This window comes from Jaculus jaculus, chromosome 18 (assembly GCF_020740685.1).
Source record: "Jaculus jaculus isolate mJacJac1 chromosome 18, mJacJac1.mat.Y.cur, whole genome shotgun sequence".
In the NCBI taxonomy this organism is placed as follows: domain Eukaryota; kingdom Metazoa; phylum Chordata; class Mammalia; order Rodentia; family Dipodidae; genus Jaculus; species Jaculus jaculus.
The window spans coordinates 15760001-15772102 of record NC_059119.1 but is presented as its reverse complement, the minus strand read 5'-3'; the positions used below and the strand labels follow the sequence as shown (position 1 = coordinate 15772102).

General features: G+C 42.6%; 1 protein-coding gene across 4 annotated transcripts in view; it reads right to left on the bottom strand.

Annotated features, from left to right (window-relative positions):
* The window catches only part of Kat6b (lysine acetyltransferase 6B), a 214720-nt gene that overhangs the window by 200630 nt on the left and 1988 nt on the right, over positions 1-12102 (bottom strand). The window lies entirely within an intron of this gene.

Below are 12102 nucleotides of genomic sequence, written 5' to 3'. Positions count from 1 at the left end.
CCAGAGGCACATGGTTGTGCGTGCATCTGGTGTTCATTTGAGGTGGCTAGAAACTCCGGCATGTCCATTTTCCCTCCCTCCCTCCCTCCCTCTCTCTCTCTACCTCATTCTCTCTCTAAATAAATAAATATTTTAAAATGCTTTTAAAAGAAAAAAGAGGCTGGAGAGGTTGCTTAGTGGCTAAGGCACTTGTCTACAAAGCCAGTAACCACAAGGTGACACGTGCATCTGGAGTTCATTTGCAATGGCTGGAAGCCCTGGCATTCCCATTCTCTCTCTCTCCAGTGAATGAATGAATGAATGAATGAATGAATGAATGAATGAATAAATAAATAAATAAATAAATAAATAAATAAATAAATAAAATACTTAAAGAAAAAGAGGTAAGGGCTGGAGATGTGGCTTAGCGGTTAAGCACTTGCCTGTGAAGCCTAAGGACCCTGGTTCGAGGCTCGTTTTCCCCAGGACCCACGTTAGCCAGATGCACAAGGGGGCGCACACATCTGCAGTTTGTTTGCAGTGGCCAGTGGCCCTGGTGCACCCATTCTCTCTCTCTCTCTCTCTCTCTCTCTCTCTCCCCCTCTCTCTGCCTCTTTCTCTCTGTCTCTCTCAAATAAATAAATAAAAATAAACAAAAAAATTAAAAGGAAAAGGAAAAGCGGAAAGAAACATGCTCATTGAACATAGGGACATCCTTGCAACTCAGCAAGTATCCTCTGGTCTCCAACCTAACACAGCACCACTCCACGCAGCTCATGGGGCCGCAGAGGGGAGATCAACCCATCAACCCTCTGCATGTGGGGACAAACTGTCAGACCAATAAACGGTACCTATAAAGATAAGACTGAGCGCCCAATAATGGCCCAGAACGTACCTAAAGAAAGGAATTCAGAATGGAGAGGGGGCTTACTGGTTAAGGTACTTGCCCACGAAGCCTAAGGATTCAGGTTCCATTCCCTAGAACACACATAAGCAAGACTTAGATACACAAGGTGGCAAATGTGTCTAGAGTCCGTTTGCAGTGGCTAGGGGCCCTGGTGCACCTGTTCATTCTCTCTCTCAAATAAATAAACAAAAATTTAAAAATGTATATTTTAAAAACAGGCTGGGGGCTGCAGGGATGGCTTAGTGATTAAGCCAAAGGACCCAGGTTCAGTTCCCCAGGATCCAAGTAAGCCAGATACACAAGGTGGCACATGCGTCTGGAGTTCATTTGCAGTGGCTGGAGGCCCTGGTAGGCCCATTCTCTCTCTCTCCCTCTAATAAAAAATATTTTAAAACAGGCTGGCTGGGCGTGGTGGTGGCCTTTAATCACAGCACTTGGGAGGCAGAGGTAGGAGGATCACTGTGTGTTCAAGGCCACCCTGAGACTACATACATGGTGAATTCCAGGTCAGCCAGAGCTAAAGTGAGAACCTACTGCAAAGAAAAAAACAAAACAGAAAGCAGGCTGGAGAGATGGCTCAGTGGTTGAGGTGCTTGCCTACAAAGCCTAATGACCCAGGTTCGATTCCAAGTATCCACATAAAGCCAAATGCAAAAGGGAGCACATGCATCTAGAGTTCATTTGCAGCAGTTAAAAGCCCTGGTGTGCCCATTCTCCCTCTCTCTCTTCCTCCCTTCTTTTTTCTCCTTGCAAATAAAAATATAAAAAAAAAAAGCAAACATAGCTGGCGTGGTTGCACACGCCTATAATCCCAGCACTCAGAAGACAGAGGTAGGCGGATCACCATAAATTTGAGGACACCCTGAGACTACGTAATGAATTCCAGGTCAGTCTGGACTAGAGGTTAAGGCGCATGCCTGTGAAGCCTAAGGACTCAGGCTTGATTCTCCAAGTCCCATGTAAGCCAGATGCACAAGGACATGCATGTGTTTTGGTGTACCCATTCTCTCCCTCTCCCTCTCTCTCTCCCCCCCCCCCTTTAATAAATAAAAATAAATCTTTTTTTAAAAGGCCTATGGACTCACCAAACTAACAAGAGAAGGAGGTACCAGTTCCATAGCTCCACACCAGTAACATAGACCAACACAAGTTTCACTTTAGGACAAAGTGGCCATTTTCACTTCAAAGGCAAAACCAAAATCAAATGCAAACCAACTGTGAAAAGACTACATTTTGGTCTTACACACACACAAAAAAAAGCCAAGCGACCTTGGATCCTCCTCCTCCCCTCCCCCAGCCAGCAGCACACACCCCTCTCCTCAATTTAATCTCAAAATTAGCTCTCCTCTGACACCATCCAAGGGAGTTAATTAGGCAGAAGCGGATGGAACTCCACAGATCTTTGCTACAAGCGAATCACAGTATTTAGAAAAAAAAAATATATATATATATATACATGGCTAGGAAAGGAACAAAATCACCAGTCTATCTGTAGCTAATTCTCATCTAAACACATGTATATTATCCACTTTGTATATTATCCACCGCAAAATTTTTTAATCTTAGACTGATTTGTTTCCACATCCCACTGGCCCCACTTTCAATTGGTATAACTACAAGAATATATTGAAAACCAATTTCATTTTGGCCTAAGCAGTATCTAACTAGAATGGGGGGGATGCATAATTCATTCAAAAGCCTAATAGGAATGATTTTGTTTTCCTGAATCAGAATTATCCACACCACTGTTGTTGTTTTTAACAGCTCAGACTTGTATGACATATGATAGGACATTTAATCACAAGCTAAAAATCCTAAAATCATTATTCTCTTTTTATTTTTTTCTACAAAAACTTGAAAGTTATACTAACAGCCTATCAAAAAAAAGGTAGTAAATCATTCCAAATTAATTCAAGGAGTCATGTTACATCAAATTAAATTCTTCTTTTGTAAAACATTTTATTTTTAGCTAAAAAATTATCAGCAAATTATATGGTTGTACTATACAGTCTTATAACCCTATTTACATCACTCATTACAGACTATTCTAAACAGATCTAGCAAAATGCTTAGTCCAACACTGAGCTGTTAGCTTCACTGGCATTATATAAATATCAACACTATTCAGAAATATTCATGTCAGCCAAAGAGCCAAAATACCCTGGATCATGGGTATTATGTGAGGCCTCCTCAGAGCTTTTCCTAGGCCGTGTGTTATTTCAAAATCAATGTCATAACATTCAAGTCATGAGATTATGGCTGTGCCAAGAAGAGGGGTAGAAAAAATAAAGATTAATAATAGAGCTTAGTCTTTTGTCATCCCAAGTTTAACTTGCTATTTTTACCTCTTATTTTATAAGCTGCAGGATTGTTTTCAAAGCCCACTGTGTAACTGAGGGAACATCCACAAATCGTAACAGTATCTTCCAAAGCACAACATAAACTGTTCAGGGAGGGACCCTGACTTCTTTTTCTTCTATCACCACATACCACAGCCTGGCGGTAGGGCACAATGGCTCAAAATAGCACCCTTAGGTTACAAATACCTGCTGTCTGACAAGAATCAAACATGCACATGGTGATCTTTGTTAACTTTCAAGTCCACCACGCATCTATTTCCCCTAAAATTAATCTGAAACCCCAACATGTGAACTTGGGGGGTACGTGTATAAATACTAGTCAAAGATCAACCAAGCAAACACCCACACATCAGCCCCACAGGCAGACCTGCACTGCTGAGGCCTAGATAAGGGAAATGGCTTACTGGGTAAGGGATTTTACTCTGGATGAATGAAAATGCCTCAGATCTAGGTAAAGATGGAGGTCTAACAACACTGTGAATGTATAAATGCCATTGACTTATCACCAGAGCCGGGAGTGGTGGCGCACACCTTTAATCCCGGTGCTCGGGAGGCAGAGATAGGAGGATCACCTTGAGTTCAAGGCCAGCCTGAGGCCACACAGTGAATCCCAGGTCAGCCTGGGCTAGAGTAAGACCCTACCTCGAATCAGCCTGGGCTAGAGTGACACCCTACCTCAAAAAAACAAAAAATAAAATAAAATAAAATGGTTCACCAGAGGTTGGAGAGATGACTCAGTGGTTAGCACTTGCCTGCAAGACTAGTGACCCAAGTTAATTCTCCAAAATGCACAAAAAGCCAGATGCACAAAGTGGCATGTACATCTGGCGTCTGTTTGCAGTAGCTGGAGGTCCTGACCCATTCTATCTGTCTCTTCTCTCCTCTCTCTTTCTCTCTCTTTGCTTGCAAATAAAACAATTTTAAAAAAAAAATTTAAGGCTCATCATGGCCAGCCATGGTGGCCCACACATTTAATCCCAGCACTCAGGAGGCAGAGGTAGGAGGGTCACCATAAATTCAAGACTACCCTGAGACTACATGGTGAATTCCAGGTCAGCCTGAGCTATAGCAAGATCCTACCTAGAAAAAAAGAAAAAGGCTCATCAGTGGGGACTGGAGAGATTGCTCAGTGATTAAAGATGCTTGCTTGCAAATCCTGCAGACCCAGATTCAATTCTCCAGGATCCACGTAAAGCCAAGATGCACAATAACGACACGTGAGAACCCAGCATGGTGGCACACAATCTCAGCACTTGCGAGGCAGAGGTAAGGGGTCGCCATGAGTTTGAGGCCAGCCTGAGAGGACTAAATATCCAGGTCAGCCTGAGCCAAAGTGAGATCCTACCTCAAAAAAAAAATATGGGGGGGGGGGGGGGGTTGGAGAAATGGTTTATCTGTTAAAGTGCTTGCCTGCCTGCAAAGCCAAAGGACCCAGGTTCAATTCCCCAGGACCTACGTAAGCCAGCTGTACAAGGTGGCACCTGTGTCTGGATTTAAAAAAAAAAAAAACAAAAAACTCAAAAGACAGGCCAGGTGTGGTGGCACACGCCTTTGGTTGGGAGGCAACAGAGGTAAAAGGACTGCTGTGAGTTCGAGGATAGCCTGAGACTATACAGTGAATTCCAGGTCAATGTGTGCTGCAGGGAGACCCTACCTTGAAAAACAAAACCTCCAAAGAATAAAGACAATGCATGCAGACTTTAGATAAAATCAAATCCCTCACGGACCACTGCAAACACCACCTGAGAACAATCTCTTCATTTCTTTGCATATGAGGAAACTTCCAGCTTTGTTACTATTTTCTTTTTTTGTTCTTCCTTACTATTTTCATATTAACTTCCATTTTGTATTATGCTCCTCTGTGCACTGACCTCCTTTCCCTTAGTAGACTATAAAATTCTCAGGAACAGAACTCATACCTGGATTCACCTTTGCTTTCCTTGAGACTTCCAGGATTACACCTGGATCCACTGGACCCTAAGAGGGATTCAATGCCCATCTTGGGTTCTGTTTGTTTGTTTGGTTGGTTGGTTGGTTTAGTTTTGGTCTCAAGTCAGCACCACCTAAAACCCAGCATGCCTAGGAGGATGAGTATGGCTCACTGGCCCGTCAGTCTCAAGGAAACAAGGCAGAAAAGCAACAGAGGAGGACATCCAGCAGCCCTCCTCTGGTTTCCGCAGGCCTGCGAACATCCACACACCAGTGCTCACACACAGACTACATACACACGCGCATCAACAAATTAAAATAATAAAGTTGGTGAGACAGATGTGGTAACCCCAGCACTGGGGAGGCAAGAGAATCACTGAAAGTTCAAGGCCAGACTGGACAAGGCAAATGAGATACACAGCAAGACTGTATCTTTAATAATAATAAATAAATGTTAAGAAAATCAGAGCCAAATATGGTGGTGCACTCTGAAGGCAGGGACAGGAGGATCTCAGGTTTGAGGTCACCTTAGGCTACTTAACAAGTCCCAGAAGAGGAGGAGGGAAGGAGGGGAAGGAGGGAGGGGGAAAGGTAGAGAGGGAAGTAGAGAGAGAAGAAGAAATAAAGAACAGGGCTGAAGAGATGGCTTAGCAGTTAAGGCACTTGCCTGCAAAGCCAAAGGACCCCAAGTTCGGTTCCCCAAGACCCACATGAGCCAGATACATAAGATGGTGCATGTGTCTGCAATTCATTTGCAGTGGATGTATGCCCTGGCTCACCCAATCTCTCTCTCAATTCCCCTCTGTGCCTTTTTCTCTCTCTCAAATAAATGAATAAAAAGTTTAAAAAATAGAAAGAATAAAACTTTTTTTAAAAAAAAAAAAAAGGTAAGGAAGGAAACGAAAGGAGAGAAGAAGGGCTGGAAAAAAATGGCAAAACCTGCTTTTGGGTTCAATTCTCCACCCACCCACGTAAGCTGGATGCAAAAAAAGTGGTGCCACCACTACCTACACAAGCCCATAAAGGGAGAAAAAGATAATGACATCAAAATAAAAAAGACTGAGGGGGGGGGGAATATGATGGACATTGGAGGTTCAAGGTGGGGGGGAGGGAGGATATTACCATGGGATATTTTTTATAATCATGGAAGTTGTCAATAACAAATTTTTTAAAAAGTAGTGCCAAGAATCTGGTGTTCTTTTTCAACACCAAATGGTCCTGATAAGCATACATGTCTATGGCCATACCGCCCTGAACGCATATAGACACACAAAAACACATGCATAAATAAATTTTAAAAAGAAGAGTTTAATCTCAGCACTCGGGAGGCAAAGGTAGGAAGATTACTATGAGTTCGTGGCCGCCCTGAGACTACATAGTGAATTCCAGGTCAGCTTGGGCTGGAGCGAGACCCTACCTCAAAAAACCTTTCCCCCCAAAAAAAACAAGAAAGAAAAAGAGAGACCAGGTGGCTGTGACTACAGAGCAAAAAAAAGGTGCTCTCTGAACGTGATACATGAAAGAGGAGGGTAAGACAGGAACAAGTGACACAGGAACACGTGTACACACACAAGAATGTGTTGACATCTGGCTCACTCGCAATAGCATCCACCCACCATCTATTAGGATTGAAAGAAACCAGAGCAACCAGTAGCTCACCCCAGCAAACATCAGTCCTGTTCAATGTATGTCTGAGTCTAATTCAGCAGCAAGTCCAAAGCAGACACTCAATAAATGTCTGTTGGACTGAATTTTCAATTCTCCATCTTTTTAGAGTAACACTAAGTTCTTTCCCATTACTCATTAACATAAGAGTTTTCAATTCATAAGCTAATAATGTTTTCCAAGGATTTCTAAGAGGCTAAATCACCATGAAAATTATCATTTCAACTAATACATATTATATTAATTGGAAGTTTAATTTTTCATGTCATGCTCTCCTAGTTGACAATATCCTTGTTATGTCATTAAACTATAATTGTGTAAATCTGCTTCAACAAACAATAACTGAACCATCAATAAACTATTATGGCTTCCATAATCCCTAGGAAAGATTAGTTTCAACATCATCATCATAAATTAGTGGAGACATGTCCCAAATCTCCTGGTGAAATCCATGAATTAGCTTTGCATAGTCATTCCTGCATTTAAGTGCTCAACAGTTTCAGCCTCTAAAATTTAATCACACTGTTAGGAACATCACAGGAAATGGGATCCCTTGTAAAAATGAGGATTTTAGAGACAAGATGAAAAGTCATCTGAAGCCGGCAGGCCTTTAGAGCCAGGGTGCACTGATTAGTCATAAGAATAACTGAGCATTTCCTCTTAAGAAATAATCAACTAAAATTAGAGAGCCTTTTTGGCATTTAAATTTTTCTATTCAATGCTAGATTTCTCCCCTAATTACAAATTAGCCTTAGTTAGTTTTTTTAATGACAAAGACTGAGAACAATGTATTAAGAAACAATCCCAGCACACTGGAGATAGAGTCATCCTCATCTACAAAGCAAGTTCAAGGCCAGCCTAAACTACATGAGACTGTTTCAAAAAAAAAAGAAAAAGAAGACAGACAGACAAGAAAAGAAAAGAGAAATCTTACTCAACACGTAAGTGTAACTGAATGGGTACTGTTCAGAGATCTTGCTGTCCAAGCCCCACTTTGCCAGCTACCTAACCTGTGGAATACTGGACATGTTACTAAATCAATTTAATTCCCAGTTTTCTCATCTTTAAAAGCAAGAATACAAGCCTGTTTTACAGAACTGTGAAGAGGAATCACTGAGATAACAAATATGAAAGAAGCAAGGAAGGTGGCAGTCACATAGCAAGAGTACAATAAAATGCTAGCTCATAAAAGGAAAAGGGCAATACAGTCAGCTGGAGACCTGTAAAATGTAATCTGGATGAACTTCTGTCTCTATGACCATTTTCTCCTAAGAGACAGGAAAGTCAGCACCTGGCTCTTAGTTGAAGTGAAAATTCAAGAGAGAGAACAGAAGAAAATGAAGAAAAGCAAAAATAGATTTGTAACAGCAAGGGTCGGGGTCAAGAACAGTATATTTTACTCATAGTTACACATCTTGTAAGGTCAATAAAGCTTTCAGGAGATAACACTGCAAAAAAAGAAAAGTATCTTTTTGACCTCAGGGTAGGAAAAGCGCCTTTAAAGTAAGACACAAAAGTGCTAACCATAAAGAAAAGACAGTAAATGTGACTCCATTAAAATTAAGAACTTGTGTTCATTAAAAGACATCATAAAGAGAGTGAAAAGGCAAACCACAAATGGAAGAAGGTATTTGCCACATACACTCAGGACAAAGGACTTGTATTCATAGCAAATAAAGGACTTCTAAATACCAATAAAAGGCAGAGGCCCAGCCAGACATGGTGGGGCACGCCTTTTAATCCCAGCACTTGGGAGGCAGAGGTAGGAGGATGATCATGAGTTCTAGGCCACCCTGAGACTATATAGTGAACCCAGGTCAGCCTGGGCTAGAGACAAACCCTAACTCAACAAACAAACAGGGCTGGAGAGAGGGCTTAGCGGTTAATGCATTTGCCCACAAAGCCAAAGGATCCTGGTTCCACTCTCCAGGACCCACGTAAGCCAGATGCACAAGGTGGCACGTGCATCTGGAGTTCGTTTGCAATGGCTAGAGGCCCTGGGGTGCTCATTCTCTCTGTCTGTCTGTCTGTCTGTCTGTCTGTCTCTCTCTCTCTCTCTCTCAAATAAATAAATAAATAATTTTTTTTAAAGAGGCCCAAAGTAAAAGGGGGAGGGAAATGGAGCAGGAACTTCACAAATGAGCAAGTCCAATCACCCATTAAGTGCATGAAAAGCTATTCAACCTGATCAATTTATCAGACTGACTAAAATGTAAAAAGCTAACAAGTATGAATTGGGGGCAAAAAAACAAAAAGTAATGGAGGATTCATGTATTGCTAGAGGGACTGTACCACCCAGTACACCACTTTGCACAATCATCTGACTGTAATTTGTAATGACAATGTAACACAATTCATCCAAATCCAGATACTTGAGAGAACTAAAGGGGCTGTAACTATAGACACCAGAGGTACAAGCCAGAACTAGGCTAAGAAACTGTGAACCAGAGCACTCGATTAGTTTTTTCTAGCTGGCATATACAAGCCCAAGTTTCTAAAGCACATTAAAAATTACTTATCAAGGGCTAGGGACATGGTTCAGCAGTTAAAATAACTTATCGAACTTCCTCTACCTTCCATTAGTCACTTTATTTACTCTTTCATCACAGCATGCCTTATATCTAAAACACAATATAACAGCAGTAACAGCATCCGCTCTGCTCAGAGAGCCAAGGACTGCTAACAGAACTCCTCTTGACGATGTTGTCCCTAAACTCCTCTTCTAACTAATATCTTTCTCTGTCTCTTTTATTTATTTACTTGTTTGTTCTCATGCAGCCCAAACTGGCCTTGAATTTAGCTGAGGATGATGGTCCAAATTCTTGATTCTTAGCTGGGCGTGGTAGCTCACGCTTTTAATCCCAGCACTCGCCTTCAATCCCAGCACTCGGGAGGCAGAGGTAGGCGGATAGCCATGAGTTCAAGGCCACCCTGAGACTACACAGTAAATTTCAGATCAGTGTGAACTAGAGTGAGACCCTACCTCAAAAAAAAAAAAAAAAAACCCAGGCATGGTGGCACATCCCTTTAATCCCAGCACTCGGGAGGCAGAGGTAGGAGGATCACCATGAGTTTGAGGCCACCCTGAGACTACATAGTGAATTCCAGGTCAGCCTGGGCAAGAGCGAAACTTTACCTCAAAAAAAAAAAAAAAAAAAATTCCTGATTCCACTACCTCCACTCCCTAAATGTGAGGGTTACAGGTGTGCACCATCACTTGAGGTTCTGGGGACAGAACCAAGGACCTCATGTATGTTAGGCAAGCCCTCTACCAACTGAGTTATTCCTCAACCCTGTGCCTCTCTTGTTTGTTTTTGTTTTCAAAATAGGGTCTCACTCTAGCCCAGGCCAACCTTAAATTCACTGTGTAATCTTTTTTTTTTTTTTTTTTAAATATTTTATTTATTTATTTGAGAGCGACAGAGACAGAGAGAAAGACAGATAGAGGGAGAGAGAGAGAATGGGCGCGCCAGGGCTTCCAGCCTCTGCAAACGAACTCCAGACGCGTGCGCCCCCTTGTGCATCTGGCTAACGTGGGACCTGGGGAACCGAGCCTCGAACCGGGGTCCTTAGGCTTCACAGGCGAACGCTTAACCGCTAAGCCATCTCTCCAGCCCCACTGTGTAATCTTTGGGTGGCCTGGAACTCTCAACAATCCTCCTTCCTCTGCCTCCTGAGTACTGGCTTTAAAGGTATGTGCCACCATGCCCCACTTTCTCTTTCTTTCTTTTTTTTTTTTTTTTTGGCAGGGTTCACTCTGGATCAGGCTAACCTGGAATTCACTAGGTAGTCTCAGGGTGGCCTTGAACTCCTGGCGATTCTCCTACCTCTGCCTCCCGGTTGCTGGGATTAAAGGTGTGAGCCATAACACAAGGCTAACTTTTTTTTTTTTTTTTTTTGAGACAGGGTCTCATATAACCCAGGATAGCAAACTCTACACATAGCTAAGGCTGATCCTTCTGATCCTCCTGTTTCTGCCTCTGGAGAATTGGCTTTTTAAACAATTTACAAATATGAACTTTATTGGAATACTAAAGAACTAAAAGTATCCCAACACTGCAAGTATTCTTTTTACATTGAATTTCTTGACACCCAGCTGGGCATGCTGGCACACGCCTTTAATCCCAGCATCTGGGAGGCAGAGGTAAGAGCATCACTGTAAGAGTTCAAGGCCACCCTGAAACTACATACTGAATTCCAAGTCAACCTGGGCTAGAGTGAGACCCTACCTTACACTCTATCTCAAACATAATTGATACATTGCTTCTGTCATCGTATTTCCCACATCTGTAACCCTTCATCACTACTCCATATAACTTTTAATACTCTGTATGATATCTCCCAAGTACAGAATGAAAAACTCCCTCATGGGGGCTGGAGAGATGGCTCAGCAGTTAAGGTGCTTGCCTGCAAAGCCAAACGACCAGGGTTCAGTTCCCCAGTACCCACATAAAGCCAGATGCTGTGGCCCATGCATCTGGAATTCATTTGCAGCTGCCGGAGGCCCTGGTGCACCCACTCTCTATCCCCTTGCAAATATTTCTTTTTAACTCCTTCATGTTGCATAAGGCCATTTATAATCTGGCCCTTTTGTACAACATCTCCCACCACTGCCTGAATCTATACCAAAGTTCTAGCAAATTCAGAAACACCAGAAGTCTATTCCACAGTATGCCTATCCCAAATACTGCTCCTCTTCCCTTCCTGCCTTCCCCACCCTCACGACGCCTGGTCAAGTTTCCCAAGCAATCCACCCTAACAAACAGGAATATCCCAAACGAATGCCCTTCTTGGCTCCATCCTCATTCAGGGCACAGTGCGCAAATTTATATGCACCTGGACCTTTCGCCCAGTCCTGCCCACTTTCTTGACACCTACAGATTTTCCACGAGATAGTCTCCTGCAAATATATTTCGCAAACCATAGGCAACCTCCGTCCCCTTCCTTCTCACTCACTTTCTGAAACTCTCCCAAGCATAACCATCATCCCATCCTTCTGCATTATTTAAAAAAAAAAGTTTCATATACCCGAGCTAGCAACTCCCCCAATTCCAACATGAGATTCATCACCATCGCTGTCTTCCAACACAGCAACTGTACCTGCCTGGTAGGTGCAATACATTCTCCTCCACTCCAACACTCACTCAGCAATGCCTCCTCAATTCTATTATTCCACGTCCACCATAACCAACCTCTTCCTTTAAAGCCTGCCCCCACCCCGCACCCACCTTAAGTTAAGTGCCATCTCGCTGTGTGTAACCT